Raw genomic sequence first — 26,150 nt, 5'->3', positions numbered from 1 at the left:
AACCAATTCAACAGATTACAAATTCTCTCCCTCCTCCAGATGATCACCAGAATAACAAGACATTGGGTGGCATTTGTTGACTTTGATTGTATGTTTCAACCCACTAGACGGTTTTCTATGAATTTTTAATGTAATACTGTGTGATAAAATCACAGTGATAGAGATTTCATTCAGAAAACTGTTTGATAGAATGTTTTAGAGTTTACAAACTCCCAAGAAAGCACAGAATGAAAAGTCTTTTGACTTGAGCGAACTCAAAGCGTGCCGTTTCCCTGAATCATAAACTGCCTCTGTCGCTGTCCCCGTGGCTTCAGTACAGGTCTCCCAAGGTATGCTAGTCTAAGGTTCACTTCTGTTTACAGCCCCAGACCTCCCCAGCTAAAGACTGTAGCCACACAGTCAAAAAAATGGCCGCTGCGATCCGTTCTCCAACATCTGTCCATAAGTGATGCACATAATAAACCTCTTTGCACCTCCCGGATTTACTTTCTTCTTTGTTTAATGAATATTCAGGCAATATTAGTATTTTAGCCCCTTTAGTAGGGCTGGGACTTGAACGCGGATTTTCTCAGTTCCCTAATTTCTGGCACACCAGTAACACTGATGCGCTCTCCAGCCCAGTAGGTGGCGGTAAAGTCTGTTTGCCAGACGTGAAGAAGATTCACAGGAGTGACGTCAGCGCAGAAGAAAGTTTGGTGAACAGGAAAGGAAGACGAGACCGCATTGAGCTTGTCGGGTGGAAAGTTTTCCTTTAAACAACCTCCCGATGGCAGCTTGGATAAAAGCCTGGTTGTGTGCAAATTGTGTAACAAAGAGTTTTCTGAGCACCGCAGCGTTTCAAGCCGTCACCTCAGTGCAAAACATGTTGCTGTTAGCAGCAGAGCTAGCAGTTCTGGTAACGGCTAATGGTGTAGCCATCCCATGATAGATCACTTTTCAAGACCTTGAAAGTGCTCGAGTTTACAAAAAAATGTTAGATTATTGAATATAATCGCTATAATTGCACTTTGAGTTTGCAGTAATCTGTGAATGCAGCAGAAAATGAAAAATCCTGATAAATATAAATGAAACAAACACTTCTAATTTTATTGGAACTGAGATGTTCATTAACCTCTTCAACAAAATCTGCAAAAAATATCTAAATAAATAATTTGCCATAGAATTGAGAGTTTTCTGCCATACAAAGCACAGAACCTCAGGAAGAGTTTGTGGTTAAGTTTAACTACAAATTAATTTCTTTCTATGTTTAGAAATGTAGCACTTTTTCCACTGGCAGCTTTTTCACGAGACTACAGCATTAACTAGCAAAGCTGTAACCATGAAAAGCAAGAGCGGATGTTGCAGAGAAAGCTAATGAAGTGCACGGTCAGTGAGCGCTGAGCAAAGTAGCATGAACATCTTTTCATTATGTCAGAAAGCCTGTACATGTTTGCCGTTGCAAATTTATACATCATGAGTTTGTAAGAGACACTTTAGTTGTGCTATTTTATAGATGAAATGCTTCCTCTGTTTAAACGATGACAGATTTACTGAAATGAAGTGAAGTGTTGGTGAGTTCGTAGTCGCTGTAAATAATTACTTGCATATTGTGAGTCTGCTGCATTAAAGTACTCCTAATACATATTTGTCAGTTGTGTTTTCTCTTCTATTTTATCTGTGAACTTGCACTAGCCGGAAGCCAAAGTTTCAGGCTCACTGTACACTTCTGCATAAGGTACAGTGACAATTTATTTGAATTGGATTGGATCAAATTAAATATCCACTTCAGCTTTTCTCCAGCGCTCACATGCTTCCTCTTCTCTTTCATCTCCCTGTGTATTTCCCAGAATTTGTCCTAATTAGTCTCCGCTGTTATTCTGGCCTTTTGTATGAGTTTTTTTGTTGGAAAAAGATCAGTGCAGCAGAGAGACTAGGAGGCACCCACAGGAAATAAAGACACACACACACATACACAAGAAAACAATGGAAAAAAACATCAAGGCCAAGATTTCCAACATCAAGGGCACAAGATGCTAACAGGCTGAGCGCGAAATAAATCTCATGCACATGCTTTCATGAATCCGAGTGCTCTTCATGCATGGTGTGTCCTCCTTTTAGTTTATCCATTTTCTTTATTTTGTTCAACTGTGCTTATTTATGTGAGCAAATATCTATGCATTCACTTTGACAATATGCACACTTTACGTGTATTTTTGAAGCATGCTTTTCTTTGCAATTTGCCTGACAAAGATTTGTTTCATCTCCATATAAATTGCAGATATATTCACCACACTAGCCAGTAAAGTCAACTAGTTTTCATCAGTGGGAAGAGTCTGAGCTTGATTGAAGTAACTTTACAACGTTGTTTATGAGATGTTCCATTAATAATGCAGGAAGTAATGGTACATTTCATGATGGAGAGATCCCTGTTATCATCTGACTGTTTTACTGCACAACATCAGTTTGGCTGCCCTGTAGACGGATGTCAGGGCTGACAAAAATTACACATAAAAACCACAAAAAGTTTGAAAATTACAGAAAATGAGATGAGAAAAACAACAAAACGAGATTAAAAATGACTGAAAATTACATGAAAAACAACAAAAAATAGATTAAATTGACAAAAAATTTGACAAAAACCACAAAAAGTTTGAAAATGATAGAAAATGTGGTGAGAAAGCAACAAAAAGAGATTAAAAATGACTGAAAATGACACTGAATAAACAACAAAAACAGATTAAATTGACAAAAAATTTGACAAAAACCACAAAAAGTTTGAAAATTACAGAATATGAGACAAAAAAACAACAAAACAGATTAAAAATGACTGAAAATGACACGGAAAAACAGCATAAAGTAATTAAATTGACAAGAAAATTGACATAATGACCATAAAAAGTTTGAAAATTGCAGAAAATGAGACAAAACAACAACAAAAGTGATTAAAGATGACAGAAAGTGAGACAATAAAACAGCAAAAACAGATTAAATTGACCAAAAATTAAACATGAAAACAACAAAAATTTTGAAAATTACAGAAAATGGGACGAAAAATAACAGACATTCAAGATAAAAGAAAATTAGATGGAAAAAATGATTAAATTGACAAAAAACTTGACATAAATACAACAAAAAGTTTGAAAACGACAGAAAATGAGATGAAAAAACAAGAAAAAGAGATTACATTGACAAAAAATAGACATAAAAGCAGCAAAAAGGTTGAAAATGACAGAAAAAGAGACGATAAAAAGTGAGGAGTCCCATCAATTCCCACCGCTCGCTAAATATTTAGGCCACACGATTCAGTATCCACACATAACGTACACATGCATAACACACACCTGTGCTCAGCGCAACGTCATTTTGTGTTTACATCTGTATTAAATGGACACATTCTATAGTGGCGTGACTTCTGATCATCAATAACTAATAAAACATGCTGCATTTCTGACATTGCCATACGGGGGAATGCGGGAACGCTTCTTCTCATTCTTGGCGCTACTTTCCTGAAGAGAAAACCTTGAGCGCTCAACTTTAAACTCACCCAACTTAATGCAGACTGTTTGGTCCAACTTATTCAATGTTTATATGGGCTGAATGTTTTCTTTTCTTTGAGTAGCTGTTCTATTGCATTTCTTTTCTCAATGCGTAGTTCCCGTGCTATTAACCCTCCGAACCTGCATTTCTCTCACTTTAGGCTTGTTCTTCACTGCAAGATGAATTCCTCCACTTTATTGAAAACAGCACAACCATGGCCAGAAATTAAAAAAAGAAAGAAAGAGGACGAAAAAATGTCTAGAAATACTGGAATCAACCTGTAAGTGCCTGCAGTTGTTAAGCAATCATGGAAAACAGTGGTGGCTCTACATACTATAAATATTTTAGTTCTTGCTTAATTTCTTCGGTGTCAACACGCTTTACAGTTTAGAAATTTAACAAAACTTTCAAATGAGACATGTAGAATCGACAGATTTTGATGAAATATATTAATGTTAGGCATAGATTTGGTTATTTTACACACAGAAAGTGGAAAGTCTGATGTTTCATCCTGTTATTACATTTTCTGACTCTGAACAATTGTTTATTTCTGCAGATTTATTAAAAGCAACATTCTCTTCATACAAGTTTGCTGTTTATTCTGTTAATCTGTGACTTTAAACCCTCTCAATCAGTTTGACTCGTGCCAAGTTACATGCCTGTTTCTGATTTTAAAGCCTTTTTATTGACGCTTGTGCAGTGAATTGTGCTTTCACATCAGGCTTTTGACAGGACAGGCTATAGACATTAATTCCACAAATGTACCTTGAAATAAAAAGGGATTACTTGTCAACAATATTTGTGAGTTCAAGGCTTTTTGTTACTAATACAAGAGGACCAGCAACATTTTAACAATCATCGTAATGCATATATCATGTTATAGCCGCTTGTCAGTCAGTGAAGAGGTCTCCCAAAAGGCTCATGGATGCACCTCATGTGTTTGTGTTAACTGTAGCTGGTATTGTAACTGTAATTTCCAAGGTTTCCGTTTAACTGCTTTTTATGCCTGTCAGCCTGCAGGATCTCTGGGGATTACAGTTCAGCTATTTTTCCCACCTATCCGTCAGTTTTTTTAAAGCCATTCCCATCTGTCATTCAAACAGACAGCCACCCATCATGATGCGCTGTCAGACTCCTCCGACCTGGTTTATATTCTCTGGATAATCAGGCCAGGTGTGCAGGATGTTGTATTTTCACGCCCTGCCTGCACCTCTCCATCACTTCCCTACATCCATCACTGGAGATTTGTCTGAGAGGAAGAGTGTTTTGGCATTTACAGAAGTGCTTCTTTTTTTCATTAGAACACTATTTTTTAGACCAATCAGTATATAACTGAGGGATTTTTGAAGTCCATGGAATACATCTTGCAATCCCTTTTTCTTAATTTTTTTTTTTTTTAAATCTTCATTATGATCATGTCTTTACAAATTCTATAATTATTTATTACGGAAACAGTCACTTATTAATAAAAGAAATGACTGGATATTAGTAAAAAGTCAACTAAATAACCGTCGGAATTTCACAACAACCACCTTCTAATTAGCTCAACAATAATAAAATGTGTTTATTCAAACATTGTTTTGATTGTTTTCTTTTTATTAAGTTGAGATAATCACAACAGAGATTTCTTTTTTGGCAAAATATCAAATTTGATATGGAAAATAACAGATGGTATCACTTTTAAATAAGTTACCCATCACAGAAACACCTCTCCAGGAAGTGTGTTAATTCCAGATCACATGACCTGCTCCACATGATGTCATTTCCTCCTGAAGAAAAGACTGGCAAGACTCCAAGTCTTTCTGACTTATTTAATATGAAGTAGCGTGTGAGTCAAGTGTGGATTTATGGCATGTCAACAGGTTTACTGCAATATCTTTTTAAATAACTTTCAATTTTACTCAGTTGTATATAGAGTATTTAGAAGAATCTTTGTATAAAAGTTTATAAGCTGTATCTATACCAAACTGTAAAAGCAACAAGTTGTAGTGTTACACTGACTGCTTTTTTATTAACTTGAGTATCTTGGGTATGATCGAGTTTTGGGATTAGGATGCTTTTGTGCTTGGTTTTAAAAAGCTAGATAAGTCTGTAACCTGGTTTTGATCAACCAGACCATGCTAGGTGGAACACTCTAAAAGAAACTGTGATACTGTTGCGTGTATACACCTTATCCTGCTTTATGACTAGAAAAACAAACCAAGCGGCATTTTCCACAACTTGCCAAACTATACCACACTATGGCCGCTCGTACTGTTGTTTTCTCTGGTCTTGTGAACAGTTTAACAGGAAGTTCACTATAGGGTGCTGAGCTCTATTACGGTGACCCCGTTCCACCTATCATGGCTACGTACCTTCATCCACCATTCCCCTGTCACATGTGGTGGCAGCGCCAGCCTGCCTTCGGTCAAAGTGACATTTAATATTTCTTGTCACTCTCCTATAGCTGGCAGTAAGGTGGATGAGCCAAATCCGCACCGCAATGCTGGCATTTAATCATGCTAAGCCCGCTATAAGCTTAAGTGACCTCATTTTCAATAGCCACATTCAAATTAATTTTAAACATCAGGCTAACAGGCAGGGCCGGCCGCTGGCATAAACACTGTATGCCATTGTTTATAGCCACATCCACTAGAGGGGGCCACACCACAATAAGTGTGTGATTCGCATTTTGTCCCTGTCTTTGTTCCAATAAAACATAAATCTGTTAATGCTGTTAATCATGTGCATGTGTGTTTTAACCCAATTACAAGCTGTGCATGTGATTTTGGTAGTTGCCCTGTGCATGTTTTGGGGCCACAAAAAAAATCTTGCTTAGGGCCACCAAAGTCCTAGGGCCGGCCCTGCTAACAGGTACAGGAATGTCAGATTGGGCTGCAAACATTGCAGGCACCTGTACAAACAGTAATTATTAAGTAGAATACTGTTAGTTATCATGCATACAGGGCTGTGAATGACCATGAAAATACCATATCCAGAATATGTTTAAAAGTAGGATAAGCCTCATAACCGGGATAGTGGAGGAAGAAATAGTCAGACACATAGACATTAGTAAAACTGCAAGTTATGTAGACATTTCAGCTATTCTACTGATTAAACAAACAAAATACACGATGCCAGTTTGTGGCACTTGGAGCCACTGGTTGGAAGTTTCATTATCGCTGGATGCTTATTATGCTAATGCAATAGGTTGTGTCTTCATATTTACCATGCAAACCTGCGAATGACATCAATCTTATTGAGGTTTAAATGTGAATCTGTTTTTTTTTTCCCACTAAAAGTCCTGTTCTAAGTACAATTTTTTAAATAACTGACTGAAGAAATCAATCAGGTAAATAATCAGTTTATTTTACCCATCAGTTCATGAACTCATCCTCACAGCATCATTTATTGTGATTTATTGTGGTTTTCCTCTATCCCTCGACCTGTCATTCCTTTAAAGGCTGCTAATGTCAAAACCACTCAGGCAAACCATCAGAACTGAGGACTGTTTTGTAGCCACCGCATCATCTCTTCCTCTTCTTTTCGTCGTTCGAGCTCTGGGGTGGAAACGAGCCGTCTGGTCCGCGGGGACTCGGGAAGAACACGTCCCACGATTCTCAGCTCTATACCGCCTTCCCCGTGGGATTATGAGCAACAAAGAAAATGCCTGACTGACCTCGCTTTATTCTGCCGCTCGCACACATGAGAACACTGCAGTTCCATCCGTGCATTGACTGTCTTCAGACCCCATCCTTGCATGAAGACAGTCTGAGGCTTTTTAAGCTCCCTCGGCAGGCATTTATCACCATTTTCTTCTTCCTTCTATTATAGGAATTCTGCTTTTTTTTATTATCCTGCTCCTTTTCAAGCTCCAGCTCCTCCTTGGCTTCCGAGCACCTTCCATTACCAGCTGGTAATAACTTCATTGTCTACCAAAAACCAAGACTGATCATTGCTCTCCACTGCTCGTCTTCCGCTCCGTCTTTCTACATTTTTCACCCGTCCAGGACATTAAGGTCGAGGGAGACACTCTCATAAACAAACAACAATGGATGGCACATCGGCACTGAAGAAATATCAGTATCTCAGAGGGGGGACCTCTTTTTTTTTTTATTCCTTTGCTGCATATTTTATTTATTTTCGCCTCACTTTTCTGCGAGCAGTTTGAGTTGAGGGATGGGGGGCTCTGAGGGTCGGTGATAAGGGGCTTCCATCGGCTCCACGCAGGGACAGGCTAGATAAGTGAACACTAAGCTGCACACTGCATGGTTATCTGCCTGCAGACACACATACATGGGCCACGTTTTCATGCACACATGCACTTTGAGACACACATGAGCTCACAAATGTACAGTTTCACAGCGGTAAGGACTCATATCAGATTTCATTGTTTACGTTTGATGATAATTTTTGATTTTTAAGAGTACAGTTCGCAGCAAACCCAACCTCTGTCCTCCTACTCATCCATCACTTCCTGAGGCTCTTATTTTATATCTCCAAAATAAATGTGGAGAGTTTTCTTCATACCAGACCGCTGCTCAAATACAGAAGGCATGTTCAGTCCAACACAAGCATGAGCAGATGATGATCTTTACAATAAATGGACTAAAGCTATAATTTAGACTTCACAACTCTGTATGAATTCTAACTAAGGCTACAACTACTTATTATTTTCATTTGTCAATGAATCGATTAGTTGTTAAGTCTGTAAAATGTCAAAAAATGGTGAGAAATGTCCATCAGCATTTCCCAAAGCCCAAGATAACGTCCTCAAATGTCTTTTTTCAACTACAACGCAAAGATAGTCAGTTTACTCTACCAGAAGGGGACAGAAAATATGCTTATTCTAGGAGCTGGAGTCAGAGGATTTTGACTTTTTGTCAATTAATTGATCACCAAAACATTTGGTGATTCATTCATTCAAAACTACATGGATATTTGATTAATTGTTGCAGCTTCAACACATCAGATCATTTTGTTCTATTCTTTTGCTTCATTTCTCATTAACTGTGCTTTTTATATGTGAAAACCGCAGCAGTCGCGGCAGCATGATTTGAACACGCTGGGAATTGCAATTTATGTTCAAAAACATGTTAAAAAGTCATCACAAGTATGTAAGTCAACATCTGTGAATGTAACACTTTTAAAACTTGACATTTGAGTAAATTTATAAAGACCCTCTGGCGTAAAGTCCATTTTTACCGTGGAATCATATCCATATCTAGAAAACACTGCATGTTCAAAACTGCAATGACGGTCTTAAAAACACAGATTCAGATTTCCAGGGTTTGATACACCAAACCAAAGGAACATATCCAGTCAAAATGCAGGATGGTATTTTTCTTATCAAAGGACAATTTGTTTTCAGTCGCAAAAGGAGAAATTGTAAACCTTCATCTAACGTTAGCTACTTGTTATTAGCTGTTTTGCTAACACAGACAAAGCACAGGCTCATGTTATCGTTCACCGTTACTTTACTACTATTGTATAGAGCAATACATGGGTTATATTATTTTTCTGATACATAGATTGTAGGCGGTCCTGTACAATTCGCTGTGGCTGAATTTCTCAGATATTACAGTTTGCCTTTGGGTAGTTTAGGGTAGTTTTACAAACTTTGAGCAGAGTCGAAGGTGAACAGACGTGCTGGAGCTGCAGAAGAGCCAATGACTCGATATTCTCCAGATATTAGTGGCGGTAAAAGTGGAGAGTTACATCTGAGCCATTTTTAACCAGTAATGAACTATTTTCGAGGAAAAAAGAACCTTCAAAATATGTAACTTTCATACACAGAAATGAGTTTTTAGGAGTTGAATCAATGTCAGGAGAAGGACTCTAAACAAGTAGAAGTTATTAAGCTGCAAAATCCAATTCAGGCAAGGAAGAATAAATAAGTTTTGAGTGACGTTTTAAAACCCTCAAGAAGCAGGAAGGTGCCCCTGGAAGGTTTGTGGCTTTGTCCTTTGCAGAGGATGGCAGCAGTAGATCCTCTTCACACCAGAAAGTGGCACAGCCAAATTCATTCACCATCATCCGTGTGAAATACTTGGTACTGCCAGCTTGGTGATGCACCGACTTCTGACCGAACAAGGTGAAACAAATGTATTTGTGGCCTTCAAATCCCGTCTTGCTTCTGACTTCAAACCACGCTGCTCTCTTTCGGGAAGCGCTTTCCACAGCAGCAGAGCAAAGTTGTGTAAAAGTGGATGGTGAGACACGGGTAATGTGATAGCTGTTCTTTGCATCTTCTTCCCTTTAAAGGTCAGCACTGTTTGCATTTGGGGTTTTTTGATGCTAAGCTCGGTGGCAAAGTTCACCAAAGTCGAATCCCTTCCAAATAGCTCTGCTCTGATTTACTTTGACTCCACAAGCAAGTCCACTGATTGAGGTCATTCTAGGGAAATTAATTAATTGTGTCTGAACTTTTTGCTGTGTGTGACTGGCCCCGAGTGCGTGACTTGGCAGCAGATTGGCTCAGAATCAGATTTTAAAGGATGTTCGTAGATCTCTGCAACTTAATTCACATTTCCACAGTTCATTAAAATGTTCAATATGTTGTAAAAAGTCTCGACTTCATCATATTTTATATAGAGATCAGCGATTGTGAAGGATTATGCACAAAGTATAACATTTATTCTGTATGTATACACAGGGTTATTCAAAAGGAATGAACTGATTTCATTACACAGTATTTTAATGAGGAAAGGCAATGGAAAACTCCAGCCAAGTCACAAGTATTTTACTCGCAATCAATTTTGAATAAGCCTGTTTTTATATACAGAGGGCTCTCGGTTGATGATGTCCTTGATCTACAGCGTTGTGTCGTTGCGTCAGAGCTGGTTACGTGGAACTAGTTGGTTGCCATCATGCGTCACTGTAAGACGGCTTTGTTTACATTTGCCCATTGTACGCCACCTTGGATTGTGCCACATTCTCTAACTTTTTGCCCTTCATTATGGCTCCCAAGCGTAAATCAGACTCTTCCGATGGCAGTGTTTCGAAGAAAAGGAAAACCACCTCCACAGAAATGAGATTAGATGAAATGAAACGCTTGGAACAGGGCAAAACACCAACAAGCATCGACCGGTTGCTTGGCCCGATCAGAAAAACACACAAAGGGACAGTATGAGATCAAGCTGTAAAACCAGTGCAACATATTCTGTTCTCTTCTTGTAAAATGACTCATACGTGCATGAAAGCCGTTGGTGTTCATGACTTTTCCAAAGAACTGATCGATATCGTGATGCACGTAACGGCTTTGTTTACACTTTCGCTGGAGTACCGTCTTAAGATGAAAATCGACTTACGAACTCCGATGTAAGCCGAGGATCCGCTGTATATATATCCTAGCTGTAATACACTTTTGCAGCCATTCTTGTCCACACTCTCTCACACCGTCCCGTTTATGAGCTACTCATACCTTCATTCTGCTCACCTTCTATTCACAAATGTGTGTTTCACAGCCTCAACACGCCTGCTCTCCATTCAGCCATCATTAGCTCCTACACAAGGAGGCAGATTAATTTGTGAGGTTTTTCAGCAGGTGGGAAGAGGGAGAAAGGTTAACATAACAGGAGTGATGAATGAATCACTTTGAGCGCCATTGTTTCGTCATACTCCACTGTTGTGGCGCTAATGATTTTTCGGTGCCGCTCAGAAATTGTCCTTTAGTCTTAATCAAAATGGATTTTATTTTTGTCTCGCCCGCCCTGCTAAAGCGCTGTGGCATATGAATGTGTTGCATATGTTGAATGTGATTAAGTGTATTTAATTAAGCCGCAGCCAGATGGTCCTGCTGGTGATTTTATGCTGCTGCATGTTTTATAGTATATATTATAAGACCATAATGCTGTGGCAGAAGGGTGACTGTAAAGTGTGTCATATGAAAAGACAGTCCTTTTACCTTATTGCCATTTCGCTTCTTTTCCAGCCTTGCTTTTTCTCTTTCTTCTCCAGATTTCTTCTTACGTCTCTATTAAAAATGCCACACAGCATCAATTAGGTGATTGAAATACACAGGTGATCTAGAATTCTCCGGTCTAACTCCCACAGAGACACATATGTTCTGATGGAGTCATTACTCAGCCTCCCTTCTCCCTCAGATATACTCTGCAACTGCTGCTTTGAAGTTTTTCCTTCTTCAGATTTTGCATGTGGAGCTGATTGTGGCTGAGACTAACGCTTACTTTCATTTGATCTTCGAGATTAATCGCAAAAGATGCCTACACTTCTGACTTTTCCAATCAACAATCAAAGGGTTTGCATTCAGTTTGCTGCGATATAAAACAAAGAAAAGCAGAATGTCATTAAAACTGAGAAGCAGGAACAAGGGGATGTGCTCCATTTTTATCCTGCTGCACTCACCTGTAGTGTCAAAGTCTTTCATGATAACCTGCAGGTGTTAATATTATCAAACAGTTTAGTAAGGTGGCATCATTGCAGACTTTGTCATCTGAGAGTTTAAAAATAGCTAGTTTGGTGAACTAGGCATTATATTGATTGAATTATTGTTTTAATATCTTGAACACTGAGATCAGGCACTCATCTGTGTCTACTTACTTAGGCAGTTGTGTATTATTTAAAGAGCATCGTAAACCCCAGCTACAAAGTATGTTTTTATTGAACTGTAGCCGTTGTTGTTTTAACTAAACTGAAGTGCAGAAGTTATTCTTCCTCTGGTGTTTTTGCCATCAAACTTTTTTTTAGTTGCACTTTTAACGGGAGAATAGTTATTTGATTGTTAACTATTAAATTAATCATCAACAACTTTAATAGTCGGTTTCCAGCGTCTTCTTTCTCCAATTTCTTTTGTTTTCTATGACAGCAAACTGAATGTCTTCAGGTTATGCACAAACCAAGATGTTTCAGGATGTTAACTTGGGCTCTGGGAAACATTGATCGACATTTTCCACTGCTTTCAGACTTTTTAAAGATTAAACTTTTTTTTGCAAAAACCGCCTCCGGTGAGCATAACAACTTTTTTGTGCAAAATCGGACAACTCTTTCATTAAACTTTTATGAATGTAGTCCTTTAAAATGTCATCCATGCTAGTTAGCTTAAATGTGAGAGGCTGACTTTCTAGATACTGCAGTTAGATGCACAAATGGGTTACCATAGAGACCATTAAAAGGATGACAGTAGGTCTTCTCAGTGTAATTGTCGGTGGCCTTTGTTGGACTGGAACGATGGAGGCAGAGGCAGAAAGAGAACAGGGCAGTCTTGGAAGACTTGGAGGGTGGTGCTGTTCCTGCATTTTGTGCTTTGCTGCTAACTGAGGAGGAAAATAGTTGCTGCAATGACTGGGACCTGCCAGACTCAGAAAATCTCCATTTGTCTCATATTTGAGACTAATTCTCTCTGTGGGAATACTGGTAATGAATCTGCATGTTAGATGGAGATGATGTTTCACCTTTCCATAATCAAATGGAAGCAAAGACTCCATGTGACAGGTAAGCCTGCGTGGTGCTTATCTTGCCTCGTTTGATACTACCTCTCTATGGAGTCACAGGAGTGCCACAAAATATAAATAAATTAATTAATTAATTAAATTAATGTGGAAATATAAAGATAAATAAATAAATAAATGTGGAAATACAAAGAGAAATAAATAAATAAAAAGAAAATTTTGTCTTTGATTTTACCTTTTCTGTTTTTCCTTTTATTTATTTATTTATTTATGTATTTATTTCTCTTTATATTTCCACATTTATTTATTTATTTATTTATTTCGCTTTATATTTCCATATTCATTTATTTATTTATCCATTTATGTATGTATGTATGTATTTCTTTATTTATGTATTTATTTCTCTTTATATTTCCACATTTATTTATTTACTTATTTATTTATTTCGCTTTATATTTCCTTATTTATTTATTTATTTCTCTTTATATTTCCACATTTATTTATGTATGTATTTATTTATTTCTCTTTATATTTCCCCATTTATTTATTTATTTATTTATTTCACTTTATATTTCCCCATTTATTTATTTATGTATTTATGTATGTATTTATTTATTTCTCTTTATATTTCCACATTTATTTATTTATTTATTTGTCTTTATATTTCCACATTTATTTTTTATGTATTTATGTATGTATATATGTATTTATTTATTTATCTATCTATGATGTGGCACTCCTGTGACTCCATACCTTTCCAGTGCAATCAGACACTAAAATAAAGCTGTCCACAACATGACACATAGCAAATAAAGCGGCACGTGTTGAAGAATATGTTGTTGATTAGGTCAACTGGCAAGTATGCTGGATGGAGATCCCCAATGAGCTGACAAAATGCCCATTCCAGGTGGCTAATTTCTTTTATTACGTTTAGAGAGGCTTAAAAAAATAAACATTTGAAGTGATTTATGAGAAATCAGCTCTTTTGGAAAACTCATTCTAATGGTCCCCACGTTTGTGCAACTGCACATTTACCCTGAAACAACAGAGGTGAATACTTAGCGAGTCACAATGGCCACGCCATTAGGAAATACTCTAAGTTGGAGTACAACAAAATCCTAATGACTACCATTGGAGATGTGGCCTCGTGGGTGGTAATGGCTTGGACTGCGGCCATTTTTAAGGGCAAGATGATCAGTCTTCTCGAGGAAAACAGTTTGGAATCGACTTCTGGGTGTAAACAAATACTCTTGGCTTCCCTTTGAGATATGACCTGTCAGAACAGTCACGTAGAATTACTGAAAGTCCTTTCTCACCTGGACAGGTGAGTGACCTATCCCTCTACTGTACATCCATGGTGCCTTATTTTTTACCCCCTTCTCACTCTCCTCTCCACTTTTGTCAGTTTTCTTTGTCTCTCCAGAGGGGTGTCTCTTTGTGTTTATTGTTATTAAGCTGCTTACTGTTCTCCCGTCATCCACTCATCCGTCCATCCCTGCGACTGTGCCACTGCCTTTTGATAAAGCGCTTATAAATATATTATTCATTTGATTGACTCCCTCTAATCGCCTCACAAGTGGAAGAAATGAATCATTCCAGAAATCCCGTCATTTGCATTCTGTTCGGGGAGTTTTGGCGACGGCGTTTGGGGAACGTTGCATTCACCAGGGGAGCTGGTTGGAAAGGTGCAAGAAAAGAGAATCACTGAGACCAAGGGAAGACCACTTTTCTCACAGCCAAAAAATCAATGAGGCTGGATATTCAACACTAGTCTATGGTTTTTATGGTGGCCCATAAAAACCCCATTGAAAAAGTATATATGGCATGAGATGATTTCTCTGTGGGTGAAATTGGATTAAGCCTAGTGTAAAACGGAGAGTCTGGCCCTTTTTTCTTCTTCTGCCTCTCTCTCTCTCTTGCTTGACTTACCCAACTCACAACCATTAAACCCTATAGGAAGAGAAACCTAATTACATGGCTGAGAGTGGCCATAGTGAGCACTATTAAAAGGATCCAATTAAAGTTTGTGCGGAGCTGGCAGCAGCATTCTGGTGAGGGATTATTTGTGGAGGTGGAATTTGATCTGTCGCACGCAGAGTCATACATTGGCTGAGCGCTCTGAGATGGATGGCTGATGGGAGGGGCTTAGAGCAGTCCAAGTAATTGGATCCGGAATTAATGGACACTTGTATCAAAGAGGGAATGAAATAACGTGACAGTGAAAGAGAAAAGGGGAGGCAAGATGGTATGGAAAGGGAAGGCGGACCACGTGAATTCACTGAGAAGATGCTATGTCTTTATCCTCTGAGGGTCAGTTTGTTGAGGAGATTCTGTTCTGTTTCTCCGGAGAAAGCTGCTTTGTGTTGGACTTGTGATTCCAGCAGCATTTCTTGGTGGATTATCGTAAAAATTAGTTGAACAGATTGAAAATTGTTGCTTTTGGTGGTGGCCCAGGCTGCATCTTGGGCCGTTAAACAATTACAGCTTTACAGGCAACATGTGAGACGGAGAGATTAAAAAAAAAAAGAAACTTTACTGGCCACGTGGGTTTTGTTGGTATCAATTCAATTTAACACTAATTGCCAAATTAGGATCTGGGAACACACTCCTGCAACAGCGTCTATATCAGTAAGAAACAACAGTGTTCAACTAATTAAATAACGAGCTAAAAGTTCAGTCAGGCGATCCTCTGCATGCTAATTGTGCACTTTGAATTCATATCCACTCTAGCCCAAGCACAGCAGGGTAGAGTTAAACTTTAAAGCAGCTGTTGGACTTTTTGAAACAATTTCTTTCTTTTTTTGGGGGGGGGGCTAGAGTTGAATAAGTTAATCACTGTACAGTATTTTTGTTTTGAAACTTGTGTAGTAACAGTGGCTGTGTTACAAAAAGATCAACACCAAGCTTAATCTGGCTTAAAATAAACCAAAGTGAACAACTCACCGCAGCACGTTTTAAAAAGAAAAAGCACATTATAAAAACACTACAGTCCAATCAGTTCATACTGAGGATTAGCCAAACCTATACTGAAAAGAGAGAGGAGATAATATACTGTATATTACTGTTGCAATCTATGCTGTGCTTTTATACTGTATCAATTTTTCCATCTTTTCAAAATTTAAAAAGTGCCTTTATATGTGCTATTTATAGCCCCAATTAAGCTCTTCTTTTCCACTTAAATGTTTTCAGTTGTTTCTTTTGGCAATGTTTTCTGAAATAAGATCTTAAAACTTAAATCTTAAATCTTTACATATTAAATTACAACCAGAAGATGATCTGTCTTAACTTGTGAACTCGATTTTTAAAAAAGATCCATAAGAAACTTCATATTATTGAAGTGCCAAGCAGCCGCTACATCAGTGAAAGGTGATTGTTTATTGGGTCAATATATAATTGAGGGGACTTTTGAAGTCCGTTTTTACTAAAAGTAAAAAATGAAGCTAGTGTTTTTTATGTTCACTATGATCATGTTTTTACGAATTCCATAATTATTTATCATGGAAGCAATCATTTATTAATAAAAAATGACTCGATATCACAAAAATGTCAACCAAATAACCATCTGAATTTTATAACAACCACATTCTAATTAGCTAAACAATAATAACATGAGCTGATTCAGAAATAGCTTTTTTTAAATTTTTTGTTCTTTTTATTTCTTTTTTAACAATATATCAAATTTTGTATGGAAAATAATAAATTGTATCACTTTCAACTAAGTTCCCCATTACAAAAACACCTCTCAATGAAGTTTAATTCCAGATCACATGACCTGCTCCACATGATGTCATTTCCTCCTGAGGAAAAGACTGGAAAGACTCCAAGGCTTTCTGAGTTATTTAATATAAAATAGTGTGTGAGTCAAGTGTGGATTTATGGCATGTCAACAGGTTTACTACAATATCTTTATAAATAACTTTCAATTTCAATTTTACTCAACTGTATATATAATATTTAGAAGAATCTTTGTGCCAAAATGCCATGTGGTGTTTGGTTATAGGCGGCCATGTTGGTTTTAGGCCTGAAAACAGCAAAAGGTCAACTATGATAGAAAAAGTCCCACAATTATATATCGACTCAGCTCATCCTGCGATTCAGTTGTTACAGCAATCCATCCGATAGTTGGCAATACGAGCATTAATATAACCAGAAATACTGAGCTGCCAGCGTTCAACTATACCTGTCAACTTTGTTACAAGAAGTCCCTTCAATTATATATTGACTCTGTTATAATTAAGCACAATTTTTAGTGAATATTGTGCTATATTGTGTTGTACTATCAATGCAATATTTTTAACATTGGCACGACTAAATCTGCAATTAGAAAACTGTCTTAAGTTGTTAAGCATGAGGCTCTCTAATGGCTATAATCACGACCTGAAAGTAACATTATTGGTGCAAAGAGTACTCAGTGTTGTCAAAAAGAAGGGCGGTGTATGTGCTTGACTAGTATTTTTCCATAAACGGTGATTGTCACGAGTTTTTGCTGGTTTTCTGGGAACCGAGTGGTGACACCAAGAGCCCAGGTTAGCTACCCTGACTGATTCGTGGCTGTACTTTGATGTTAAGGAAATAAATATATTTCCCAGAGCTGTTCCTGTGACTGATGTTTACAGCCAACAGTTCAGGTAATTACTGCTTCATTAGGCGAAGTTGTGGGAGTAATTTAAAACCTGTATGATCATCCAGCTGCTCGTTTGCTGCTCCGTCGCACTTGTTTTTAGTGATGCTACTTGCACAGATCTAAACCGTGAACTTCTCATCTATATTGTTGCTGATGAAGTAGGAATGACGGTGATAAGTGCAAAATAATAATATCAAACCAAAATTTCAAAGTAAACATGTAAAAGGCAAAAAAAAAATAAATTAAAAAGTGTGTTGATTTTACAATGTAGCACATGGAGAAAGCTGCAGCTCTGATAACTAGTTTTCTAGTGTGGCGGTTCATTTAATTACAGAATAACCATGTAGAGATATGCAGTCTTCGTGCTGAGTAAATTCATTGGTGTAATCTGTTATAAAGACTCCACAAGTCAAGTTTATTTATATCGCACATTTATTGTGTATGTTTAATAATTCCAAGAAAACATCATTATTCTGTATGGAAGAGCTCATTTCTGTCCTTTCTGCACTTCACAGATCCTCTTTGTCCTTCTGTCCACCTTCAGAGTGGTGAGATTATCTAAACACAACCTTCATTATTATTTATAGAAACATTTTCCGCAAACCATTATTTACCCTGAGCGTGGCATGTTCTCCGGAAGCTTCCAGGAACATTTTTTCCTCTTTTTTTTTTGTTATTTGTGTGCCTTGAGCAACTAACAGAAAGAAAGATAGAATTCATGAATAATTTGCAATCATTTTTTAAAACTTAATATTCATTATTCATGGTTTTGTATTAGCTTGGATACTTAAACAATCCTTTTGGACAAGTTTGGAGTGGATTTTAGTTGAAGCATGAAAAACCCCCGATGCCTTAAATGCAACACTGACGGAAAAAAATCAATGCTTGTTCTTTTTAAAGGGTCAGCTTTGTTCCCCATAAAGCCACATGAATTTTTATTCTTTCATTTATCACAAGTGCTGTTCTTAGGACTTTTTTTTTGCAAGTCTCACTCAGTGTACACAAACGGCACTGGCAGTTGAGAAGGAGGGTTTAGAGAAAATATTTGTCAGGGGCTGAGGTCATGCTCTTCACTGTCGCACATTAATTGCGATGCAGGGGAGGCTTCCAGTGACAGATCTACAGACTTTGTGTTTTTAGTCACTGCTGCCGGTCACAGTTATGTGTCCTTGAGGGGAGTCACCCTTAGCAATTACAATCTGATTGATGTAATCTGTATCTAAATCCCGTGTGTGCTCTTCAGAGTTACGACTAAGTCAAACAACAACGCACAGACATAATACACAAAAACCAGACATGAAACAACAAAACCGATTCACAAAACAAGAGCGAGACACGAAACAGCAAAATTGATCCACAAAATGACAAAAGCGAGACACAAAATGACAAAAACGAGACAGAAAACAACAAAACTGATACATAAAATGACAAAACAAGACAGAAAACAACAAAAACTGTTCACAAAACGACAAAAACTAGATACGAAACAACAAAATTGAGACACAAAATGACAAAAGCAAGACACAAAACGATAAAACAAGACAGGAAACAACAAAAACGAGACACAAAGTGACAAAAACAAGAAACAAAATGACAAAATGAGTCAAGAAACAAGAAAATCGAGACACAAAATGCCAAAAATGAGACAGAATATGACAAGACAGAAATGCAGGAATTATCACAAACTATTTTATCCGCAAATTTCAGGTTTTTGTTCAAGGGACATTTAGAATTATGATCTATAAATTAAATTAGAAATCATCTTTTACAAATTTAGTTATGCTTTGTCTTGTGTGTCACAGTACAGTATTTCAGTATCTACTTCATTATGACTTCATGTGTTTTAAATTGCCAAAAGCTTTTTCTTATTATCAGAAACGGCTGGAATATGTTAGTTCGCCAAAATCTGACTCAAGGAAAGAAATTCAAACTTGCATCTTTCATTTCTCAAGTGATTTGAATTGGACTGGTGTTTGTTGGGCCAGCAGTGGTCTGTACTGTCACCTCACAGCAAGAAGGTTCTGGGTAGAAGCTGCTGGTCAGCTGGTGGCCGTTTTATGTGGAGTTTGTTCTCCCTGTGCCTGCATGGGTTTTATGCAAGTTTTTCCATCCACAATTTAAATGTGTGTTTGGTTATTTAGTGATTCGAAGAGATCTGTTTGTGTTAGCCCTGTGATGGATGGATGGATGGATGGATGGATGGATGGATGGATGGATGGATGGATGGATCATCAATAAACACCATCCAGTGAACACCATCCATACATCCTTCAATGGATGGATGGTGTTTATTGAATTCTCACAGTTTTAGGTAAGAATAGCAGACATAATTTTCCCATGTAGCTAGCAAGCTAAGCTAGTTATATCACTGATATATGAAGAGCTGATAAAGTACTGCCACTCAGCCTTGATGCCGGTTTGTCCCAGTGGTCACTCATGGTATTGCAACAAAAAGAACAGAACTGAATCGTCTGCAAAACAGTTGACAGAGTTTGCTTTTACTCTAAATTCATTAACTTTCAAAACATAAGGGTTTCATTTTTTGTAAATCTCCCCATGTGCATAGAAAAATAAGTGTTATTATGATGGCATGTTAAGTGTGTGGAAGCAAACATAGAGACTAGAAAACCTTATTGGCTTGTGTATAACCACAGGACAGCCACTTTTATTTTGATTGTTATTTGTTCAACTGTGTGTCTTTAAGTCTCATGTCCAGTGTTCTCCAAGGCCTTGACTGTACTCCTATGTGGATCAGACATCTAGTTATTATTTTACTACTTTCCGGTTCGCTTGTTATCCACTGGCAGGACTCCATTCCACATATGTGCGGTCGGTTAACATCTGCATGTTTAGTGCATGAACACTACTGCTCTTGTAGCCCAGTCATAAATGTTGGACGCCTGTGGAGGTATCTGCACTGATTCTTGCAGACTTGGGGAGATGACATAAATGTGGAAAGTGTAACACTGGTTCCAGATATCTAAGGGCTACGTCCATCCATGCAGCAGCAAAATGGTAAAAGTTCAGACTTAAACACATTTTTTGTTCGAGTCATTCTGACTTGAACTAGCATTTCCTGTCAAGATGCGAAGAGATTAATCCCTAAGCCTCTAAGTGAAACAACAGCGTGGGAGTCAGAGGGTTAAACAAATTAATGATAGTGTGTGTGTCGGGGGGGAAAACACGGCCAAGCTTTTAAACTCCAACTGAAGCGGCGAGGCTTTGAAAGCGTTTCTACACATCTCGCTCTCACATGCTGAGCCGCCGTACGTTCAATAGCAGGAAAGGGGCAGAGGTGATGGCAGTGTGAGATAGCTTAGCCTCTGGTATTAAAAGACCAAGAGGTCCCAGTGTGAGATGATTATCACCATGCGGAGTGTGATGATTATTCCCGCCTCTGCGACCCACCGTCCTGTCGGTCCCAATCCCTCGCCTGATCTGCAGAGGTAACCGGAAACACACAAATTGGCTCGCCTGACGTCGGAGCTGTTGACGCTGGAGGACTCAGAGGGTAGATGGTGCGGGATAAGGAGGGGGGTTGAAATGGGGGTTGATGGGTTACATATTGGGCCGGTCTGAGCCTTGGGGCTAAGCAGTCATGACGGGGCATTATGAATGAATAAAAGCAGCACGGGCCGTCCTGACAAACAGATTGTGTCATTGAGTGGTAATGTGCTGGAGCCAGCGCAGCCCTGGCTGGGGGGATTAGGCTGACGCAGCAGCACGTTCACATCCCTGATCGCCACACATGCACACCCTGAAAACAGCCACCCCAGGGCCACACTTCCAAATGGATGACATCAGCTTTCCCTTAATCTCTCTATATCTCTGCCCTCTTTTTCCTCTTTCTTCTTTTTCCTCTTCTCATTGTTGGCTCTGTGCGTGCATGAGGGCCGCGACGCTCCCCGGATTCAACCGAAACACCGGAGTAGCTGCGAAGAAATTAAATCGACCTTCTTGTTGTTTTCTTTGATATTTTTTCGGGATCTCCCCAGATTAAAGTTGGTCGTCGTGAACTCACGCTCAGCCGCTGTCTGTCAAGGGTCTCCTCCACAGCTCTGAATTATTATTAGGGTGTTCTTTTTCCTCCTTTTTCTCCTATTTTTTTTCTTCATTTCAACATTCTCCACCCACTGCAAATGCGAAAGCTTTGATCCTCGTGGAAGTTGAGATGCACAGCAAGACCAAAGGAGATCTCTTTTAGTGGATGGAGGAGCAAGAAGGAATAGAGGGAGCTTGAGATGCAATGAAAGGATCCATTCACATCTTCCCACGAGAGAAACCGGGATAGAGGAGCTTTCTCTGATTCACTTCTCAATGATAACAGCTTTCGTGATGACATCCCTGTGTAGGGGTAGGTTGTCTTTACACTTTGTGTGTTTATTTTTCCTTCATAGTGTTTGACACATGTGGGAAAGTCTTTCAGGTACTTGCATATGTTACATCCTGAATGTCAGGCTTTATTTGTCGGTGCCAACTTTAGAGATTCGCTGCTTGTCTCCAATGTGTTTGATGCAGCACTTAATCAATACCAAGAGCTGTTCAGCATGAAAAGACGATACGTCACTGTCACGGACTCTGTAGTAGTTTATGACTAGCTTAAGTGTTTCTACGTGCACTGAGCTGGTTCTCTCACAGCATCAAGAGAACAGGAGTTAGGCGTCAGTATTGACCATTCACAAGAATATGCTGGGTGTTTTTCACCCCATGTGTCGTCGTCTGCATGTGTTGGTGTCAAGTGTAGAGCTACAAGTCACTACTCTTTGGGTTACTGACAAATGGGTAGATTTTCTCAATGGTTCTATTAATTATTTTATCAATAAAGTGTTGGAAAAATAGTGCCATGTGAGTCCCAAGTGTAAGTCAGGCTGTTATGTTAAACCGATGACCAACCCGTAATCACAGGGCTCCAGACTGCGACTAAATTTGAGCGAGTGCGAGTAAATTTGTGCGACCAGTAAATTTGCCGACTTTTTAAATTACTATTGAGTATTTTTTGTTGCTTACAAATTTCTGCTCCACACTTCAGCCCAGTATACAGTAATGTACAAATGAACCGGTTTAACTGACATTAACTCCAAAAGAAGAAGAAAGAAGACGAACACCAAAGAAGAAGAAGGAAAGCCAACATGTGTGAGAGCGGGGGAAGAATGACGGTGAAGCTCCTGATGTTTCACAAAGCCTCTATTTATGTTCAGCCTTATTTTGAACACAAATTCACCTTCCTTTCCTTCCCTCCTTTCTTGTCTCCATTCCAGCTGCTTCTAAGTTTAGACACATCCTTTGCTAGACAGCAACAGCGTGGAACCATTTTCTTTTGTCTTTACGTGGATTTTCTTTGTCATGTCAAGAAACCTCTTCTTAGAGAACCACTTCCTGTGCGCTGAATTGTTCACAAAATAAAAGCCCGTAGCATTAAGAATACACCTTCAAAATAAAAGCCTGAAGGGAACAGTTATTTTAATTGCTGCACTATAAAATGTTAATTGAAAACATAGTTTCTGCATTTATTGTGCAAGTATTTATCAGTAATACAGTGAAAATGAGAGGAAATGTGAATATTTGCTTTGCAAGTCGATTTTGGTGTGCACCCCTAAACTTTCTGCTTGCACTCCTAAAATTTTATGTTCGGGGCCACTGTGCTCCTAGGAAAAAAAGTTAGTCTGGTGCCCGTAATCAGTTCCGACACAACAGCAAAGGGACATAAGTCAAAGACGTCGTAAACTGAGGACCTCCTGTATAGTGTGTTTAATCAATGTTTTTGTATTTTTGTTTGGCTAGGCCTTGAATATTACAGACTCTTGTGTAACAGCTTTTAGTGTGAAATTCAAATGTTTTCTTTGACTTCTTTCTATCAAACTGTTCGTACAAACGTCAGATCTGCTGAACACGTAGTCGGTGCTCGGCGTACTAATACATCACATCATTTAACCGCATTAATGCATTTTAAACCCATCTGCAGGGAAATCTTATCACAATTTGACAGAGTATTACATTATCTGATGTTACGACCTGCCCGAACTTGATGTAGTCTGGCAGGATTTTGAAGCTTGTGCTCCGGCTTGGCGCTGACATGTGTGATTGAATAAATTAGATCTCAAGCAGCCCTCCTTGATCTTCTCACAGGAGCTCGCAGCAACTGTGTGTCTGTGATTTTTGAAATTATAATCGCCTTCGCAGCTTCGGAGCAGCATTTGTTGAGTCTATACATGAACGTTCCGTATTTACAGCGGTACTCAGGAGGGGATGCTCTTTTGAATATGTGAGCTATGTTAATTCAGTTTTGAAAATGCCCACTGAGAGGTTTTTTGGTGGAACACAAAGTATTATTACTGTGTTTGTAAAGCGGCGAACGTTGGATACTGCAGGTTGACAAGCAACAAGAAACAGTTGCAGAGGGAATATCATGCAAAGTGCTTTGCAGAGAACAAAACCCAAGTGACCGTTTACTCAGAGGAAACATGAATAAATATGATTTGTTAAGAACTAAGTGCTTCTCTTATGATTTCACCCCCTTCTGCTGCTTTATCTCTTTAATCTCTTGCAAAATATATGATTTAAAGGATGCTTGTTAGATTTAAAATGTTGATGCATCCCCCCCCTTGAGTGGTTCTACAGTTATGTCGCGATAATTATATTTAACTTATAATATACCGGCCTCTATAATTATTCTCTCCATGCGTTCCCTCCTTTATCTCTTTATCAGCCCTCTCCAGTCCTCTCTCCTCTCCTTTGGGGGGAGGATGCAGCCATCAATATCTCTGGCTGTGTTACAGGCGGTCCACCGAGCACCTCCTGGAGGGCAGAGCTATTAATGGAATTCAAGGGAGGGCAGCAGAGGGCCAACAGGCCGGGGAGTGTGGTTCAGTGCCTGGCTTTCTCCAATCTATCCCACATTACTGGCTGTCAATAAGCCCACAGTCATCCTCACTGAACTTGACTGAACTCGAATGAACCTGAAATCTCATTAAGTGCACTATAGGACAAAAAAAAACAAACAAACAAAAAAAACTAATCTTTGGACAAGTACTCTAAGTGAATTTTTTGTATCTGCACTTTTCTGGCGAACCAAAACGCTCAATATGATTAAATGGCGAAGCAGCTCAGTCGGCTTTATTACCGCTTAAATGATACGTAATCACACTTTATTAACACTCTGCTCAGTGAAAACAGTGAATAAGCGCATCGCCACGTTCACCGTCTCTGCAGGCAAAGTGCAGTGAAAGCAGCTTTGGGTGGCGTTGTGCAGCCGCTCACTGTCCTCCATCAGTCCATTTGCCCAGAGGCGGCAGGCAGGCGCTGAATGGGAAACTAATCCATCCTCCTAATGCAAGGGCATTACAGCTGCCCGTCACTTCCTAATTGGCTAATGGCTAGATTAGGATGGTTACAATGGGCCATGCTGACACTGTCTTGGCTGCTCGTCACAGAGGGGTTTAAAGGGCAGGACCTGCCTCATACGTCCGGCCTGAGGCTATTGTCCACTAAACTGTCCTGTTATGACAATATAAAGACCTGGTGGACACTACTGGAGGCTATAAACTACCTAATCCTGTCTTTAGCCCTGACCTCTAAACATGAGTGCACCTGACCTTGTTAGTTTTTCTTTTTGAGCAGAATCATGAACACAAAATGTTCTAGCTGTAGCTGTTATCTCATCTGCACCAAAGTTTTAGGGGCATTGCTTCTTTGGCCTTTCTTTGAAAGTTACAAATAAACCCACAGAGATAAGTTACAGAGTGATTTTCAAGCTTTGACACAGTGAGATTGTGCAGAAGAGGCTGGATGAAATTGCTGTTAGTTTGTGCATTTGAAATTTTTGTGAGTAGAAAATGAAATGAACAAGAGGGACAATGGAACGAGAGGAGAGACTGTAGCCAAGATGGTGCAGTAGATAAATGAATAATCTTATTATATTTTTTACGTCCTCGCGGTCTATCACCTCGCTGTCATTGCTACCTAGACTCCATATTTTCTCCTACACCACATAGAAATTGACTCAGCAGCATTCAGATACGGTGCACCAAATTGATTCAAGACGAGCGCTCAGTGAGCGGCTAACAAGGCCTGTGTTTTACTGTGCCTTTTTTGTATTTAAACCAGAGGGAAGGAGATGGACCCATTAACATTTATGTCCACTGAAAGCTACTGTAATAACAGTAAAACATTAGTGGTGCTGCAGTTGTGTAATTAAACTGTACTACCACTGCCACCGCTTTTCACTACGTTACGGAGAGCAGTCACATTTTCATTTTAATTATAGCTTCACAGATGTCGGCAAGTCAACCGTCTCTCAAGCTAGCTAGCTTATGAATCAATCAGTCAGACTAGCATGTTAACAGTGTTAACAAGCTGATACAGTAACATTTACTGTATTGTATGGGCATTTGCTAACTACATAAAGAACAGTGAAAATAGTTTTGCATTTGATCATAAATCAGAACATTAAAGGAGTGAAAATTTGGATCTGATATGTTCAAGATGAGGATATTAACGACTGCCTCCACCCTCCCCTAAAAACGCCCCCCAGAGGCCCCTTTTACTGCCCCAAGTGCCAGAAGAAGGTATTGCACTGGTTGTAGCTACAGAAATACTTTCAAACACACACCTCATGTATGTAG

The 26,150-nt window shown here is 38.9% G+C and overlaps 1 protein-coding gene across 6 annotated transcripts in view; it reads left to right on the top strand.

The window, feature by feature from the left end:
- magi2a (membrane associated guanylate kinase, WW and PDZ domain containing 2a) overlaps positions 1-26,150 on the top strand; it is a 313,872-nt gene that overhangs the window by 174,069 nt on the left and 113,653 nt on the right. The gene's annotated exons all lie outside the window — the stretch shown is intronic.

Source organism: Acanthochromis polyacanthus, chromosome 1, assembly GCF_021347895.1.
Source record: "Acanthochromis polyacanthus isolate Apoly-LR-REF ecotype Palm Island chromosome 1, KAUST_Apoly_ChrSc, whole genome shotgun sequence".
NCBI classification, from domain to species: domain Eukaryota; kingdom Metazoa; phylum Chordata; class Actinopteri; family Pomacentridae; genus Acanthochromis; species Acanthochromis polyacanthus.
The sequence above is the reverse complement of the archived record's forward strand: the minus strand, read 5'-3'. Positions and strand labels throughout refer to the sequence as shown.